The sequence below is a fragment of the Patella vulgata genome, chromosome 2 (assembly GCF_932274485.2).
Source record: "Patella vulgata chromosome 2, xgPatVulg1.2, whole genome shotgun sequence".
NCBI lineage: Eukaryota > Metazoa > Mollusca > Gastropoda > Patellidae > Patella > Patella vulgata.
The window spans coordinates 85,800,995-85,817,676 of NC_065880.2; the positions used below are offsets into that span (position 1 = coordinate 85,800,995).

General features: G+C 37.7%; 1 long non-coding RNA gene across 1 annotated transcript; it reads left to right on the top strand.

Annotated features, from left to right (window-relative positions):
- Nucleotides 1-5,788: 5,788 nt before the first annotated feature.
- Nucleotides 5,789-16,418, top strand: LOC126812187 (uncharacterized). The gene is made up of 3 exons (XR_007675856.1): nucleotides 5,789-5,925; nucleotides 8,375-8,429; nucleotides 16,320-16,418. It is a non-coding gene; the product is annotated as an uncharacterized LOC126812187 (long non-coding RNA).
- The last annotated feature ends 264 nt before the right edge of the window (nucleotides 16,419-16,682 follow it).

Genomic DNA, 16,682 nt, shown 5'->3' on the forward strand with positions numbered 1-16,682 from the left:
AATCCTTAACCTGCCTTTAAATACGAATGTTGGACTCAGCTTCTTCACAATACAGTATTGGAACTTAAACTCTTTTCTGTTTCAATTCAAGGAACGCATAAAACAAATTACTACGGAGTATGACACGAACACGCCCCTTTAAAACGTCTTCTTTAAAACCGTTTCTTGTTGTATATTTATCTCCATGTGGAAATCTGGTAATTTTTCAAATTGCTCAATATAAAAGGATCTATCATGTTCTCATTGAGGTTATCAATAAAAATGTATACAATCGTGGGTCTGTTTTGTCTGGCGGCGACAGGTAAGTATTGAATTCAACTCAAACGGGATTGAACGTCCTAATTTTATGCCCTCACCGGACTCACGAAAACGGGGATAAGTCAGGATAGAAATTATTTCGAATTTTAACTGTGAATTAATTTTCTCTTAGCCTATGTACATGCGACGTGTGCACGGAACCTGGGTTTTTCGTCCCATCGGAAGGACTAGAAGCCGATCCGTGCAAGACCCTCCGTACTGCACCACTGACAAGGGGACACTCCCAAGGAATTCGCTCTGCCAACAACGAGACCGAACCCGGATCTTTTAGTTAGCGAATCAGCGACATACTTACTGCGTTACCGCGGCTCCCAACTGAACAATACCATCATGCTCTTTATTTTTAAATTAATTTAACTCTTGTATGTTTCCTATATGGTTTTAAAGCCTACAAATGGTAAGGTGTTATGTTTGTCAACTCTATGTTAGTATTCAGATTCTTTTAAAATTGAGTTTTCTAAAATTTTAATTATATTTTAATTTTAATCATATTTTAATTTTAATCGTATTCGGAAATATTAATCATGTTCTAAAATTTTAATTATATTTTAATTTTAATCATATTTTAATTTTAATCGTTTTCGGAAATATTAATCTTGTTCTAAAATTTAAATTATATTTTAATTTTAATCGTTTTCGGAAATATTAATCTTGTTCTAAAATTTAAATTATATTTTAATTTTAATCGTATTCGGAAATATTAATCATGTTCTAAAATTTTAATTATATTTTAATTTTAATCATATTTTAATTTTAATCGTTTTCGGAAATATTAATCATGTTCTAAAATTTAAATTATATTTTAATTTTAATTCTGTCCTAATTGAACACACACTGAACCGTCTTTTTGTAGACGGTCCCAAGTTTTTAAAATCTACAAATGCTTACCCTTTTTATGCATGGTCAGTGCAATGGTAGTGTTTAGATTCTTAAATTTAATAATATATTCTTTAATTTCAGTTTTGTGTTCCCCGAAACCATACCCCCTGATTACAGCCCCGGGATGTGGCGTGGCTAATGATCGCTCACCGAGTCGTTTTATTGTAGGCGGCGCTGAAGTTAATCCCAGATATAAATGGCCGTGGATAGTAAGTTAACGTGTTGTCTGCGATATCACCATTGGTGGAAGCGGACGTAAAACTCGAGGAAATAACGAAATAAGTTAACGTACAGATTAAATGAAATGAAATGAAGTTTAACGTTCTACTGTTCTGCTCCGACCTGTCCTAATGAACACGGGAATACGCCATACAGTGTGCTATCGGGCCTACGGCCTACTCTTATATTGAATTCCAACTGTCAAGGAATCATTTACGTGTACGCCAATGTGTACACAGGAACTCGGTTTTCCTTCCAATCCAAATGACAATTTCTCGGACAATGCTGGGATCGAAGACCTCAGGCTAGCGAGCCAGCGTCTTACTTACCCACTTAGCCACCGTGGCCCCCATGGTACAGATGTCTGAACATAATGTCTAACACCCAACCATTGAAGCCTTAAGAAACAGATCTAGCCCTTTATGAATGGGGGGGGGGGGGGTGGATGGCGAATGGTTAGCAAGCGCGCGCTTTATCATACGGTCTGTCATTGAGTCAACTGGCGGGGTTTCGATTCCCCGGTTGTACGTGGCAAGGAGTAGGGTCGCCTGTCCAGCCTCGTGGGTTTTCTCTTGGTCCTCCGGTTTCCTCCCACTGCTAAAGACCCCTACGCACAGGCGAATTATTGAAATAAAATTGAACCACGTGTTAGTCCCGAAATGACCTAGTTTGTGTCGAGTGGACGTTAAACCCCATTTCTCTCTCTCTCTTTATGAATGAGGTAAAACAAATACAACATGTCAGTGCAGAAGGGAATCCGTACTCACAGTGTAGACTGGACTAACCAGGCGCAAACGAAAAAAATAAAGAAATGTAAATCTATTTATGTACTTTCATTTTATATTATTATTTTCTTCAATTGTTATGGTTCCATAGAAGAGAGAGAGAGAGAGAGAGAGAGACTAATATATTTCGGGACTAATATATTTCGGGACTAATATATGATTCAATTTTATTTTAATAGGGATCTTTAGCAGGGAGGAAATAGGAGGAGAAAGCCCACGAGGCTGGACAGGCGACCCTACTCCTTGTCACATACAACCGGGGATTCGAAACCACGCCAGTTGACTCAATGACAGGCCTTATGTTGCAGCACGCACGTGCTAACCGTTCGGCCATCCACCCCCACCCCCCGCCCCCCAAATAATAGAAGTTTGGCTCTTAAAATCATAGAAAGAGACCCGACTTATGTTGTATTGATATCTATTTCAGGGAAGCTTAAGAAGCTCCGGAAGCCATATTTGTGGTGGATCATTGGTTAAAAGTATAGCTGGGGTGTATTACTTTATTACTGCGGCTCACTGTGTGTAAGTTTTACTACTTTATTACAGCGGCTCACTGTCTGTGTAAGTTGAATTACTTTATTACAGCGGCGCAGGCGCACTGTGCGTGAGTTGAATTACTTTATTACTGCGGCTCACTGTGTGTAAGTTTTACTACTTTATTACAGCGGCGCACTGTGCGTGAGTTGAATTACTTTATTACTGCGGCTCACTGTGTGTAAGTTGAACTACTTTATTACAGCGGCGCACTGTGTGTAAGTTTTACTTTTTCCTTTATCACTGTGACTCATTGTGTGTAAATTTTACTTATTACGTTATTACTCATGGTGTGTAGCCTAGGTTTTACTTATTACTTTATTACTCATGGTGTGTAGCCTAGGTTTTACTTATTACTTTATTATTTTGGTTCACTGTATGTTAGCTTTATTTATTACTTTATAAGTGGCTCACTGGAGACCGCGGTGGCTCAGGGAGTAAGACGTCGGCTCACTAATCTGGAGGTCCTGTGTTCGATCCCGGTGTTGGCCGAGAAAGTTCAAATGGATTTTTCTACTTAGTTCCCCTTTGTCAGTGGGTGTGGCAAGGAATAACGTATGGTCGTTCTGGTGGCAGCGAAAAATCAAGGTCCATCGACGTGAACATAAAGAACCGTTCACAGTTGGAATCCGATACAAGAGTATGCCGTAGTGCCGCAGTTGAGACAACAATTTCGCTCATAGCACACTGCATGGCACGTATCCGCCTTCCTTAGCCTAATCGGCACATAAAAGTAGGAAGTTAAACCCCATAAAGGGCGAGGGGAGGGGGTGCAAATTTGATGGTATGAAAAATCTGAAACGACCCGGTTGTGATGTACACCTTTAAGCTTTGAGTTTAGCACTCTCGTCTATAATGCCATGATCTTTGTTTCTTAGTGCTTTGGGTTATCGACAACAAGACAATGAATCTATTGGGTGACCCCAAAAAAACAGAATCCATAAAATGTTTATGAAATCCCACAAAGGTCCTCTTTGGGAATATCCCTGATTATATGTATCAGAACAACCCTCAAACGATTGGTGAATTGCAGGCAGCAATCACGGCAAAACATCAGGGATCCCCAAAGAGGAATGTGTGCAAGTAATTGATAATTTTGCGCGACGTATGCAAATTTGCCTCCAATACCGCGGATGCCACTCGGAGTATATTTTGGAAAAAACATAACTTTTTTGCAAATCCACCAAGATAACTGAAACTTTGGGAAATGATCGTACACAGACTGATGTTTAAGTTCAGCAAATTCAGCAAATTTGCTGGATCATTGTAGGATTTAATACAAATTTTATGGGTTGTTTTTAGGGGGTTACCCTGTAAAAGAGTAATAATGTTCCTTTAAACCTCTTGTTTTAAAATTTGTTTTGTTTGGTTCTTCGTTCCTGTGTTTTCAAATCTATGGTTACATTATTGTTGAGCATTTTTTCTATAATTTCTAAAAATTTATTGCTTGTATGAACTTTAAGAAATGTTAAATTAAATACAAGATTTCTTTGGAAAACCATTCCTGTATTTTTAATTGGAGCTACGTTTCTAAAATGATTGTGCTTGAAGCCGACAAGAGAATCAATGTAGAATTGAAGCTCCGATTAAAAATATATTAATTGTTTTCCATAGAGAGTGAGAGAGAAATGGGGTTAACGCCCACTCGACACAAACTATGTCATTTAGAGACTAACATATGGTTCAATTTTATTTCAATAATTCGCTTGCGCGTAGGGGTCTTTAGCAGTGGGAGAAATAGGGTTGAACGTCCACTTGACACAAACCATGTCATTAAGGGACTAACATATGGTTCAATTTTATTTCAATAATTCGTTTGCGCGTAGGGGTCTTTAGCAGTGGGAGGAAACCGGGGGATCCGGAGAAAACCCATGTCACGTACAACTGGGGAATCGAAACCACGCAAGGTGACTCAATGACAGACCTTCTGATACAGCGCGCACGTACTAACCATTCGATCATCGAACCCCAATGTTTTTCATAGAAATGAAATAAAATGGGGTTTAACGTCCTACTGTTCTTCTCCAAACTGGGTTAATGAAGAGGGACATTTTGCCCGGACAGTGGCACTACGGCCTACTCATATATCGAATTCCAACTGTCAAGGGATCTTTTACTTCGGTTTTCTGTCCAATCCGAACGACTAGACAACTGTTCTTGTCAGGCCCTGCTTCACTGACGGGGGGGGGGGGGGGCTCCGGAAAATCTGAATGAACTTTCTCGGAAAATGCAAGGATCGAACACCCGACCTCCAGGCTAGCGAGCCAGCGTCTTACCCACTTACCCACCGTGACCCCGTTTTTCATAGAACTCTTGTGCTTAATTTCATGTGTTCAATAAATCAGTATTTTAAGAAATCTTACTTCCTTCCAGCGATGATTTAAGAATAGTCAATAGCCTGTCTGTAAAGTTCGGTGCTCACTTCCGGGAGGACAGCAGTTCAGATAATAACAGTATTATCCTCAATGTCCAGCAAATCATCAAGAATGATAACTATAATAGAAATACCTTCCAGAACGATATCGCTGTTCTCACCTTACAGAACCAGAATACTATAGTAGAATCGGATTACATCAGACCAATCTGTTTTGCTAACCAGGATCACACCGCTGGTGAACAATGTACCCTAATTGGTTGGGGACTTTTGAGCGAAGGAGGTAAGGTTGAATTTATCGTACGGAAACGTGTTTTCTAACTGGCTGAACAAGAGTTTTCAAAGATCGGTCGAAACAAGCCATAGAGAGAAATGGGGTTAACGTCCACTAGACACAAACTATGTCATGCCGGGACTAACGTATGGTTTAGTTTTATGTTAATAATTCGCTTGCAATGGGAGGAAACCGGAGGACTTGGAAAAAACCCACGAGGTTGGACAGGCGACCATCCTCCTTATCACGTACAAGCGAGAATTCAAAACCACGCTACTTGGGGCAGTGACAGATCTTGCGATTTCACGCGCACGCGTTAAACCACTAGACCCTCCACCCCCACCCCAGATATTATCAGCACAAAATACTAATAACAATGGATAATATCAATGATTGCAGGACACATGTCGACTACTTTACAAGAAGCTTCTAAACCTATTTTATCTGATGCTAAATGTACTTCTGATCTGGGTGCTAACATCTATTACGCCGACTCAATGATGTGTTCTGGATACGATGCTGGGGGAATCGACTCATGTCAGGTAAATATATTAGGTTCAATAACCTATACTTTCGATGGCCTACACTACCTGAAGATCAGACAACTTATAGTGGAACTTTATGTCAGTGGTCAAACGAGCGGCTTTTGACACTATGACGTCAGACATTGATTAATCAATCAGCGTTGACGTTTCTAGTAGTTTACCCACAGATCCGTGCATTAAAAGGCCTAGAACTCGCCGTAACAGATCATTTCATTGGCTAATCCCTTACATCATTCAGAGCACGTCAATGATAAAAACTCTTCCAGATCCTAATGTGAAAGACAAATAAAACGAATTCTGAACTATAAAAACGAAACGAAATAGGATCTGTGTTTTAATCAGATTGCAACGAGCCATAATCTAATGATTTTGAAATGTCAATGTTAAGACATTTCATTTTGGAGTTCAAAGTCTTAGTTTATAGTCTTAAAGTTAAAAATCAGAACCCGGTTTCCAATTTGACTATGATTAAACACGCATTATGGAAGATTAGATAAAGAGCTGACAGTTCTCGCTATAATATACTATTCAAAAAAAGTAGGGGATATTTGATTTTTAAGTGTTATTAAAGTCACCTAATGAAACTGACGAATAAACAAATGACAAAATGAAATGAAGTTCACATTCATCGATTTATTCCAAATGATCGTTAGACTAAGTAAGGCACAGACTGACCATTATAAGGGTAAAATGATACCCGGGGTCAAACAGCAAAGTTACCACAGCATCACAACCAAGTCAGTAACGGGTAAATCCTCCTCTGTTTGCCAAACAAGCATTGATCCGACGTGGCATACTCCTAATGAGACGTCTAAGGTCATTTTGGTCCAGATTGTCCCATTCCTGTTGCAACGCAGCAGCAAGTTCTTGGACATTGGCAGGACGTTGTTGACGTTGACGTAACCTCTGTCCAAGCATGTCCCAGACATGCTCGATGGGGGAGAGGTCGGGACTCAGTGCTGGCCAAGGTAATGTGGTGATGTTCTGTTGTTGGAGGTAACCTGTAACGATCCTGGCCCTGTGACATCTTGCGTTTTCATCCTGGAAGATGAAACGGCGGCCATGACGTCGTGCGAACGGCACAACATGGACTGCCAAGATGTTGTCCCGGTAGTACTGGCCTGTAACACGCCCTGCAACAACATGTAAAGCCGTTCTTCCAGCAACAGTGATGCCTCCCCACACCATAACAGAACCACCCCCAAATCGATCATGTCTGATGACGTTAACGTCTTGGAAGCGCTCGTTTCGACGACGCCACACCCTCCTACGTCTGTCCAAAAAATCAACAGTGAACCTTGACTCATCTGAAAACATCACATTGCCCCAGCGTCGATTATCCCAGTGTTGACGATCCCTACACCAACGACGTCTTGCCTGAATGTGATGATCTCTCAAACAAGGGATCACGCGAGGACGTCGGGCGCGAAGGTGACCCCTATGCAGTCGATTCCGAATCGTCTGGCCACTCACTCTCACACCAGTGTCTGTTTGAAGACGAGCGCTGATCTGATTTGCTGTGATGACACGATTTCTCAAGGCCAAGGTACGGATAAATCGATCCTGGGCTTGAGTTGTCGCCCTTGGTCGACCTGAGCGTGGTCTGTCCTGTACAGATTGTGTATCACGGTATCTGGACCATAGCCTGCTTATGACAGACTGAGAAACATTCATCGTCCGCGCCACAACCGCCTGTGTTGTGCCGATCTGTAGCATGCCAAGGGCACGTAACCTTTCATTTTGGGTAAGCCGACGCATATCAAAATTTGTTTTCTGGTCACTAAAACAATTAAACTGATGTTTCCACCCTGGAATTCAATGCCACAATGACTGTAACATTCAAAGTCAGAGTCGTGCAAATCTTGGGTTGGACCCCCATGATGATCCCAAGCATCACCTGCATTCCATGCGGTAGCTATTGGTGCGTTTGGGCGTCACATGTAACTGGAAATGTTTCTTCTGTTAGGTTCTATAGTGACTTTTTTCGTAGTCATTTGCATATTTTAGTATTATGCCCCCAAAATCAAATATCCCCTACTTTTTTTGAATAGTATAGTTTGAAAATAGATAATGAAATATGTTGAAAATATCAGTCAGATTACTTTATTCTGAGCGGAGTTATGGATGTTTGAAGGATAGCTTGGTCTCGATTTTCAATGCTACCGTTGTTACGATAATAAACAAAGTCTCGATTGTCTATTTTTAAATTAAATTATTAAATGGCGACCATGTTTAAATCCATTAAAAATCACAACAATTCGATAATCTAGAGAGTTGATTATGGGATTGCCTTGGAAATAATTGTATAATTGATAATTTATATAACATTCGAGGTTACAAGAAATATCTTCAATCGGCAGATTTAGCACCTTTAAAATGAGCAGAAACCGAATTAATTATGAAGTGAGAAAATTGTTTTAGAATTTTAACTTGTTTTAATTTACAGAATGATAGTGGTGGACCATTCTTCTGTCAACGAAACAATGTCTGGGAACTTGTCGGTAAGCTTCGCTGTGTCTACTCAGTTGTTCTGGGGCCTGTTTCACGAAATCTTAACTAAAGATAAAATCAAAATTTTAGCAGATACTTCAATTTTGATTGGCTAAGCACTAAAATCTGTCTAATATTATCCAATCAAATTACTAAAATTTGGATTTTATCTTAGTTAAAATTTTGTGAAACAGGCCCCTGGATTGTAAACGGGTCCCAAACATCCTATTATTATAATTTCATTTCTAATACACTACATTAAGTGGGGCCATGGTGGCAAAGTGGGTAAGGCGCTGGCTCGCTAGCCTGGAGCAAAGCCATATTTCGTATCTATCATTCAGAAAAATATTCTGCGAATATTAGACTGGGTGCGTCGTCAACATTTGAGAATAATAGGTCATTTGGCTAGATTATCCGGTCTTTTACATTATCATAAACAAGGTCTAAGGGAGGTAACTAGTCCTTAAACAAAGTGGTTGACGCCCATGAAATTAATTCAAGAATGCCATTTCAAAAATTCCATGTGATTGCATGCCAGTTCAATATCCAACACTCTTATTTTTTTTTTTTATTGTAAAATTTCTCTCGTCATGAGCCATATCTATGTTTTTAAAATTAATCTTAATATTTTTTATTATTATTATTACTATACAACAAAAGGTGCACTTAATTGTTATTTAGCCTTAAGCTGTAAGAACAATCAAAAATGAAAGATACACCAGATAAAAGCGCTATTGAACATATTTAACTTGCATACGCCTTTAAAAATCGGATGTTTTTGTGCAGATTTTACATGGCTTGTTAAAATTTCAATTATCCATAAATTATCCATGAAGCGAATCAAGGAAAACATATTTGTGGACCTTTTTAACGTGATTTTTCCGAGAAATAACTAAAAAAAACAGGCAAGAAACGAAAGATAGTCGTCCAGAACGAACAAAATAAATTTCTTCTAGCTATTTGAAGCTGGGTAAAGCAAATAATTTTATTACGTTTTTATATATTATGCCCAATGTACCTTATGACAGTTTATATAATTGACACTCAGTTGTACAAAAATTGCACATCTATTGTTTCCAAACAATGACCAGGGGCCTGTTTCACGAAATTTAACTAAGATAAAATCCAAATTTTAGTAATTTGATTGGATAACATTAGATTGATTTTAGTGCTTAGCCAATCAAAATTCAAGTATCTACTCAAATTTGGATTTTATCTTTAGTTAAAATTTCGTGAAACAGGGACCAGGTCACAGGCACGTGAAGGGATTAAAATAGTAAGAAATTTTATTTTAATCCCTTCAAGTGCCTGTGGACCAGGTGGGCGAAGCGATGTGAAAAAATAATAGTTATATTTTAGTTTGTTCAACTGGTCGGGACACGCCTCGAGTCTCAATTATAAACGTGGCAACGTGTAGTATTATGAGAACCCCTAAAGCCGAAAGCTAACTAAACAATAGCAATATTGCAAGTATATCATTTCGGCTATTAAACAGGCATTATCCAAGAGCTAAATCTGCCTATTGCGGGTCTTTCTTTAGGCCTGAAATGTTGTATTATTAACTTATCCAGGCCATAATCAACTCTCGATGACATCGGCTACTCGAGATTTTAATTAGATTAGAACGGTTCGTCATTTAAAAATTTAATTTAGAAATGGGAAAGCTAGGCTAAGTCTCGAATATGCCATTGCCGTGGTTACCACTGTGCACACATCTATTCAAAACTATAATGATAACTTGGCTCAGAAAGAAGAAAATTGAGTGAAATTTTCAATATTTTCATTTTTACATTGTCTATTTTTCTTTTAGCTATTATAGCAAGAATGGTCAGCTCTTTATCTAAATCTTACATAATTTGTCTTTAATAATATCTGAAAGACACCCCACCCTAAAAAGGAAAAGAAATTGCCAGTGAGGCAGCTGTGACAGATCTCCTCTGTATCCACGTAGCGCGATTTGGTTTGTTACATAAAACCAATCAGTGGAATAATCTTAATTTTGAAGATTTTGATCTTTAATATAAAAAAAAACAAAAAAAAAACAACAGTTTTGACATGTTTTCTGAATAGATCTTCATTATGGTGGAGCGGCCATTCTATATTCTCGACACGGCAAGTCGATGATTTTGTCGACTTATAAACGTCTACCATCCAAGTAATAATAGATTCGAACGAGTATTTGGAATAAATGTCTTGGCACCTTATTCGTATTTCGCTAGCTTTAATCCTCCGTTCTCTTTCGGGGGCCACGGATGCTAAGCGGTGAGGCGCTCGTGCGCTAGCCTGGGGGTCGGGTGTTCGATCCCTTCATTGGCCGAGAAAGTTCGTCCAGATTTCTGGCGTGTTTCCCCTTGTCATGATGCAGGGCGGAGGGCCTGACAAGGACAGCTGTCTAGTCATTCGGATGCCTGTCTTCATTATCCAGGTTCAGAGCAGAACAGTAGGACGTTAAACCCCATTTCATTTCATTTCCTTTCCCTTTCGCCTTTTTCGCACACTATTCATTCAGAAGAGATAACATAACACAAGGGTGTTGAGAGCTGTTCACATTGGGGTTTTTTTCCGAAAAGAAAGGATATGTTTTTTAAGATATAATATGTGCCTAAATAATTATCTTTTGTACACCCTTAAATGGCTTTATATTACCAAATACGGCAGCCATTTTGAAAGAAATGCCCGGCGACATATGGAAAATACATTTGTTTGAGGAATTTAAAAAAAAATTATTTATCCTCCTACCACTAAAACCACGGATCTTATAATACATAAGGTCCGTGATTAAATGTAAAAGTGGATAATCGAGACTGTTTTTTATCGTACCGACTTAAGTAAAGATGATCGAAGCTGGCCTAAAATTCAAAAGCTATCTCGGTTCAAAGTGTAGCAATTTGACTGAAATTTTCAGCATATTCTATTTACGTTATCTACTTTTTAACTAGTATAGCAAGATTGTCAACTCTTTATCTGATCTCCCATAATGCCTCTAAATTAAAAACGGCTTTGAATAAAAAAAAAACTAATAATAATCATAATCAATTATAAATGTTTAAAAAAATATTTATCCAAAATTACTAACCGTTTTAATGACATAATATGAAGTGTTTATTTTGGAAAAAATCTATTAATAAAATAGCAATAATGCTAAAAACAATTTTTAAATAATAATAATAAAAAAAATATATCTCATCAAAATGGCACGTGAAACAAAAACGCTTCATGCAACTTACTTAATTAGTTTGATTTCCGTTACGTTTTTTTTTTGTTCATTAATTAATTTGTAAATCTATCAATTGGTTGGATAGATTTAATCAAGTCATGCTTGGGATTGATTAGATAACATTATTTATTTACTAAACAGTTTAAAATTATATATTTTTATGACGTCAGAGGAAATTTGATAGGAGGAATCATCAATCTATCAATCAAAAAGCTATCAATCATTAGGTGTCTATTCTTCGTGGTTAGTGCTAAATGATAAGGCCAGCTCAATTTTTCTTCATAGGTCACGGGATGTAAACAGGGCTAACGCTAATCCCAATTCTTAAACCCTGGACCTAGCCCCAATACTTACCCTAACTCTAACCTACAATCTTGCCAACAATCACGTGTCCTTAACTTATTTACATCTCAGCGACCTTGACAAAAATTGAGCTGGCCGTAACAAATAGATTTAGCCAAGCGTCATATAAAAAACAACGATAAATTTAGATTAGCCTCCCTCAAGTAATTAATATCACCAATAGACGGGATATTTGTAAGAACAAAACGTGTAAGTTACCATATTTTCTTATCTTATGTGCGGTTTAATTGTCGACAGCGAGACATCAAGTAATATTATATTGAAACAATATATTACGCAATGTCTTAAAGGAGGTAAATCGCTAACATTTGGGACGTAGAAATTGACAAAAGTGAGTCGCAACGCATATAATACTGTAGTATGAATGTATATAAACTGATTTACATTCAATGGTTTCCGTTTTTACTCCAATTTCAAATCAGTTATGTTCGGCGAAATAAGCCAGTAGTCTCAAGCGGGTGCAAATTTCTAGCGTCTGGTTATTCCAGTCTACATACGCCGTTTGATTTAGTGCAATGTGTCTAGCCTCGTCCCTCGAGTCTCTTGATACAACTGGGGCTGAAGCGCATTATGGTACACGATTCGTGTACCAATGGTAAAATGTTTATTTTGTCTTAAATATTGGATATCAAAAGCCCATCTTTTTCCGGTAAGATCACAACATGAATGTTGATTTAATTTGACAAATAAATCGCGTTTTCAATGTTGAAGATTTTGGATGATAATGAGTTAGAGACTTAGCTACTTTAAGCTCGAGACCATAAAACAGCTTAAAATACAGACACTCGCGCGTGCTTTGCAATGAAATACGCCACGGGGTCCAAAATTTCAACTAGTATAAATAATGTACGCTTGGCACATTGTCCGTACCATTATTTGTAATAATGCTACGCCAACACCAATGGATGACGTCACATCTGTATTTTATGGATTATAAATATATTTTGTACATTTGTTTTATATTTGTAAACTATGATAAAAAAAATCTCTCCTTAGAATTAAGAAAAATGGATCAGATTTTGAGAAAGAAACCGGGGGTTTAATTTTTTTTTCTTTTCTTTTCTTTTGTTTTTTGTTTTGCTTTTTGTTCCCCCTGATATTTCACAGGGGAAAACAGATTATTTTCAAAATTAAAATTAATGTCTCCTCGTATAATTTATCAACTTAATTTGTCCAATCTTTGAATTATACATAAAGGGGATCACGGTGCCTAAGTGGGTAAGGCGCTGGCTCGCTAGCCTGGAGGTCGGGTGTTCGATCCCTGCATTGGCCGAGAAAGTTCATCCAGATTTTCCGGCGTGGTTCCCCCTTGTCAGTGTTGCAGGACGGAGGGCCTGACAAGGACAGCTGTCTAGTCATTCGGATGAGAGGAAAAAACGAGGTCCCCTGTACACATTGGCGTGCACGTAAAAGATCCCTTGACAGTTGGAATTCGATATAAGAGTAGGCCGTAGTGCCGCTGTCCGGGCAAAATTTCCCTCATAGCACACTGTATGGTGTATGGTGTATGCCCGTCTTCATTAGCCCAGTCCGGAGCAAAACAGTAGGACGTTAAACCCCATTTCATTTCATTTCATTTTATGCATAAAAGAAAAAAAGCCCATGCTATATTATGGTTATCTATTAGTGTTTTCAAAAAGCAATATTTCTTAGATTAATTAATACGGCGTTCGTTTACAGCAAGGGGCGTTATTGGGTGAAATTAATCAATTAGTCGTTCGTATGACACAAAGACCGCGGTCCCGCGTACATATAGGCGTGCACGTAAAAGAACCCTTGACAGTTGGAATTCGATATAAAAGTGGGCCATAGCGACGCTGTACGGGCACCCCCCCCCCCCCCGATAGCACACTGTTTGACGTATGCCCGTCTTTATTGGCCCAGTAGGACGTTAAACCCCACCTCATTTCGATATTAGTTGACATTAAACCCCATTTCTCTCTCTCTCTCTCTCTCTCTCATTTCGATATTATGCAAGAGGGTTACAGTCAAACCAAATGTCGAAGATACAAATTAATTTTAAATTAGAGGGCGTATGGGTCAATTTTATTTCAATAATTCGCAGTGGGAGAAAACCGGAGGACCCGGAGAAAACCCAGGATGTTGAACATGCGACACTACTCCTTGTCACGTACAACCGGGGAATCGAAACTGAAATGGGTCCGGTGACCAACAAAACCAATAAAATAATATATTACACGGGTCATTTCGCCAAAAATGTTTGCCAAGGCCAATTTCAGACCATTTGTGGCCGTCATCTTGGATATTCGGCTCTCCTGGAGTTAGCCCATAGATTCCAGAGGTAGCAAACTACGAATATCTTCACTGGGGTCCCTTCTATCAGAAACCATCGTCAAACCTTGTTCCCCGAGACATGGTCATGGATCTGGGGGCTGTGACCCGACTATAATGTTGACCATAGATCCTCAGCCTGAGCCGAGTGTTCAGCAAACAACCATATTTAAAGAAAATGGTACTAGGGTGCAGCCTGGGCCTGTCGGGGTAGCTTAGTGGTTTGGAGATTGGGGCGCCTTCTCAACCTCATGGGTTTACTCCGGGTACGCTGGTTTCCTTCCAAAGGAAAGACCCCTGTGCGTGCGCATGCGCTAAGATAATAATTTTTAAAAAATAAGACTTGTCTGCGATATTACCTTCGGTGGAAGTGGACGTAAAACACTAAGAACAACAACAACTCAGAATATTCTCTGTTTTCTTATGAACAGAGTTATATATGTATGTTATTTTACTATTCTAATATTTAATAGTAAGTACAGGGGGACTGCGTCATGCAAAATTACACAAAACAAATCTACGGACAAGACACAATACGCAGAAATGACAAACAAATATACATATCAGATTAAGTGAATGGACCCGGGGGCTAGCCGTAAGCGTCCCTGCGTTGTATAGTCCCGGGCCTGTCATAGTGATACAGAATTCACACCAAATTGAAAAACAAACACTGTTTAATATTTATAAGTATATGTTTTAAACATTTTATTTTATTTTAATATTTAAGGTGTTATAAACTATAAGCTGAGAATATAGATATGATTTAAAGCTTTTTTTTATTCTAATATTTTAGGTTTTGTAAGCTGAATATAGACACGTTTTAATTATATTTTATACTAATATTTTAGGTGTTGTAAGCTGTGTATATAGATATGTTTTAATCATATTTTATTCTAATATTTTAGAGGTTATAAACTGGGTGTATAGATATGTTTTAATCATATTTCTTTCTAATATTTTAGAGGTTATAAACTGGGTATATAGATATGTTTTAACATATTTTATTTTAATATTTTATGGTGTTATAAACTTTTAGCTGAGAATATAGATATGTTTTAAAGCTTTTTGTATTCTAATATTTTAGGGGTTGTAAGCTGGGAATATAGATACAGTAGAACTTGCTCGGGCGTAATCGCTAAAATAGTTGGGGTGGGAAATACTCAAATTCACGGCATTTTGAAACGCTTTTAGACGCTATGTTGATTCAGTATGATGAAAGTAAAAGAAATATTGGGGGGGGGGGCAGAGATCCAGTATTACTAAACAAACAGGTATACGCGACTACTTTGATTCACAACTAGATAAAAAGTACATGTATTGTTATACTACATGAATAAAAAAATATATGCAATCTATATCTTTATTTTTTGTGGTAGGGGTTGGGGCAATATTGGATACCTCTAGTCAAAGAGCACATCCATTAAGCAAGCATTTTTAAATTTCCCTTGTGTGCTTGCTTAATACAAGTTCTACTGCATGTTTTAATCATATTTTATTCTAATTTTCTAGGTATTGTAAGCTGTGTATATAGATATGTTTTAAAATACTTTATTTTAATATTTTATTCTAATATTGTAGGTGTTTTAAGCAGAGTATATATAGATATGTTTTAAACATATGTTATTTTAGGTGCTGTAAGCAGAGTATATACATATGTTTTAAACATATTTTATTCTTATATTTTAGATGCTGTAAGCAGAGTATATTGATACGTTTTAACCATATTTTATTCTAATATTTTAGGGTTATAAGCTGCATGGATATATATATATGTTTTAAACATTTTTTATTTTACTATTTTAGGTGGGAATATAGATATGTTTTAAACATATTTTATTCTAATATTTTAAGTGTTGCTGGGTATATAGACATGTTTTAAACATATTTTATTTTAATATTTTTGGGTGTTATAAGCTGAGTATATATTGATATGTTTTAAACATATTTAGGTGGGAATATAGATATGTTTTAAACATATTTAGGTGGGAATACAGATATGTTTTAAATATATTTTATTCTGATATTTTAGGTGTTATAAGTTTTGGCTATGGATGTGCCCGACCTGGTAAACCAGGAGTTTACGCTGATTGCTGGGACTTCAGAAGTTGGGTCAATAACCAAATCAATTTTGAGATTCGAATAAAGAAGTAGAAAATGGGTTTATTTTATATAACCACTGTAGGCGTGGGCAGATGTCTTGTTGATTTTATTCGTCCCAACCGCTGCCTTTCTCAAAACCTAAGTATGTCACTACCCGGGCAAAATCCCATTCTGAAAAACGCCCCCACCCCCGCCTCTAAATCTACTCTAGTTGTCTAGGGCACTGTAACTAATTTAAACGCAACAAACAATACCCAAATATTTACTAAACAACTTGTCATTTAGAAGTGCA